The following is a 3638-nucleotide window of genomic DNA, read 5'->3' on the forward strand; positions in this document are numbered from 1 at the left end:
TAACCAATTCCTGTTGACTCTCGAAATAGGTATAAGTGAAGCATGCGAGTTTAATTCTTTCTACAAAAGACCATGCTCTAATAAATATAAGTGAAGCAAAAGAGCATTCTACAAACAACAATTTTCTATGCGAAGAGAAACAGGCAATCCAAACTTCAAATGATATAAGTGAAGCATTCTATAAAACCACACTCAAAAGATATAAGTGAAGTGCAAAGAGCATTCTATAAATCGACCATCGACTATCTCATACCAGCATGGTGCATAAAAGAAAAAGTAAAAACTAAGCGCAAAATACGCTCCAAGATTTATGCATATCACGTGAACAAAACAAAGACGAAAACATACCGATACTTGTTGAAGAAAGATGGGATGCCTTTCGGGGCATCCCCAAGCTTAGACGCTTGAGTCTCCTTGAATATTTACTTGGGGTGCCTTGGGCATCCCCAAGCTTGATCTCTTGCCTCTCCTCCTTCTCCTCATATCGAGACCTCCTCGATCTTTGATCACTTCATCCCCACAAAACTCAACAGAAAGCTCAGTAAGATCCGTTAGTATAATAAAGCAAATCACTACTGTTGCAAACCAATTCATATTTTGTTTTTGCATTGTAGCTACTGTAATATAACTTTTTCATGGCTTATTCCACTGATAGAATTGATAGTTTCATCAAAACAAGCAAAACAATGCATCAAAAACAGAATATGTCTTAAACATGACAGTTTGTAGTAATCTGAACATTCACCGTACTTCTGGTACTCCAAAAATTCTTAAAAATTAGGACAAATTAAAAAAATTGTATAGCAAGACTGTACAAAAAGTTTCAGAAACTTCCAATGTTCCAATAAAAAATGTAAAATCACGCACTACAACCAAAGTTTCTGTTTTTGCACCGCACATACCAACAAGCAATCTACTCATCCTAAAGGCAAATCTTGGCACATTATTTTTATAATACAATGTAATTGTACAAGGGATAATTATTTTTGTGAGAATCTTCATGAAAAATTCTACATTGTTTCCATGAGCATGAACACAAGTGTTCAAGGTCGACCTGATACGTCTCCAACATATCTATAATTTTTTATTGTTCCATGCTATATTATATTCTGTTTTGGATGTTTAATGTGCTTTATTATACACTTTTATATTATTTTTGGGACTAACGTATTAACCGGAGGCCCAGCCCAAATTGCTGTTTTTTTGCCTATTTCAGTGTTTCGAAGGAAAAGAATATCGAACGGAGTCCAAACGGAATGAAACCTTCGGGAAAGTGATTTTCGGAACAAACATGATCCAGAGGACTTGGAGTCTATGTAAAGCAATCAACGAGGAGGGCACGAGGAAGGGGGGCGCGCCCACCTCCCCTAGGTGCGCCCTCCACCCTCGTGGGGCCCTCGTTGCTGCACCGACGTACTTCCTCCTCCTATATATACCCATATACCCTGGAAACATCAGAGACGGAGCCAAAACCCTATTTCCACCGCTGCAACCTTCTGTACCCGTGAGATCCCATCTTGGGGCCTTTCCCGGCGCTCCGGCGGAGGGGGCATTGATCACGGAGGGCTTCTACATCAACACCATAGCCTCTCCGATGATGTGTGAGTAGTTTACCTCAGACCTTCGGGTCCATAGTTATTATCTAGATGGCTTCTTCTCTCTCTTTGGATCTCAATACAAAGTTCTCCTCGATCTTCTTGGAGATCTATTCTATGTAATCTTCTTTTGCGGTGTGTTTGTCGAGATCCGATGAATTGTGGGTTTATGATCAAGTTTATCTATGAACAATATTTGAATCTCCTCTGAATTCTTTTATGTATGATTGGTTATCTTTGCAAGTCTCTTCGAATTATCAGTTTGGTTTGGCCTACTAGATTGATCTTTCTTGCAATGGGAGAAGTGCTTAGCTTTGGGTTCAATCTTGCGGTGTCCTTTCCCAGTGACAGCAGGGGCAGCAAGGCACGTATTGTATTGTTGCCATCGAGGATAAAAAGATGGGGTTTATATCATATTGCATGAGTTTATCCCTCTACATCATGTCATCTTGCTTAAAGCATTACTCTGTTCTTATGAACTTAATACTCTAGATGCATGCTGGATAGCAGTCGATGTGTGGAGTAATAGTAGTAGATGCAGAATCGTTTCGGTCTACTTGTCATGGACGTGATGCCTATATACATGACCATACCTAGATATTCTCATAACTATGCTCAATTATATCAATTGCTCGACAGTAATTCGTTTACCCACCGTAATACTTATGCTCTTGAGAGAAGCCACTAGTGAAACCTATGGCCCCCAGGTCTATTTTCCATCATATTAATCTTCCAACACTTAGCTATTTGTATTCCCGTTTATTTTACTTTGCATCTTTATTTACTCTTTATCATAAAAATACCAAAAATATTATCATATCATATCTATCAGATCTCACTCTCGTAAGTGACAGTGAAGGGATTGACAACCCCTTTATCGCGTTGGTTGCGAGGTTCTTATTTGTTTGTGTAGGTGTGTGGGACTCGCGCGTGGTCTCCTACTGGATTGATACATTGGTTCTAAAAAACTGAGGGAAATACTTACGCTACCTTACTACATCACCCTTTCCTCTTCAAGGGAAAACCAACGCAGTGCACAAGAGGTAGCAAGAAGGATTTCTGGCGCCGTTGCCGGGGAGTCTACGCACAAGTCAAGACATACCAAGTACCCATCACAAACTCTTATCCCTCGCATTACATTATTTGCCATTTGCCTCTCGTTTTCCTCTCCCCCACTTCACCATTGCCGTTTTATTCGCCCTTCCTCCATTCAATCTTGTGTTACCATGTGCCTTCTGTTTGCTTGCATCTTCGCTTGCTAAGAGTTTATGGATCCTCTTCCACTTGACAATCTCTTTAAGAGATCCAATTATGATGAACCTATTGCTAGTGAGTTGAGTGCACTAGATTATCTTTATGAGGTTTTGCTTCAAATTCGTGAATCTGAAAATTGTGATGAAGTACTTTATGAAGCGATTCACGATAGATCTTTGAATAAAAAGCATGATTGCAATGTTTTTATTATAAATTCTATTGATGTAAATTATGCTAATAATATGCAAAACCCTAAGCTTGGGGATGCTAGTTTTGCTATGTCTTCTACTTGTTGCAATGATCATGATTGGGGTGATTCTTCTTACGATCTTGAAAATTTACTTACTCCCCATGATGAATATGAGATTGATAATAATGTTTGCAATAATATTGAAAGTGGGTTTGGAAGAGTGTCAACTTTAGATCCCACATATTTGGAAAATGTTCAATCTTATGAAATTTTTGATAAAAGTGGGTTTGGAGAGGTCATGACTTTAGTTAATGTTAATCCCACTATTTTGGAACAGTGTCAACTTTGCATACATGTGGATCGTGTTAAGAATATGTTTTGTGATAGCTATATTGTTGAATTTGCTTATGATCCTACATGTAATTATTATGAGAGAGGAAAATATGGTTGTAGAAATTTTCATGTCACTAAATTTCCTCTCGTTATGTTGAGATTGCTATTGTTTCTTTCTTCTTCCTTGCATATGCTAGATCTTGCTTGTCTTGCTAATTTGTTTTCCTATAAAATACCTATGCATAGGAAGTATGTTAGACTTAATT

The sequence above is a fragment of the Aegilops tauschii genome, chromosome 7 (genome assembly GCF_002575655.3).
Source record: "Aegilops tauschii subsp. strangulata cultivar AL8/78 chromosome 7, Aet v6.0, whole genome shotgun sequence".
Taxonomy (NCBI): Eukaryota; Viridiplantae; Streptophyta; class Magnoliopsida; order Poales; family Poaceae; genus Aegilops; species Aegilops tauschii.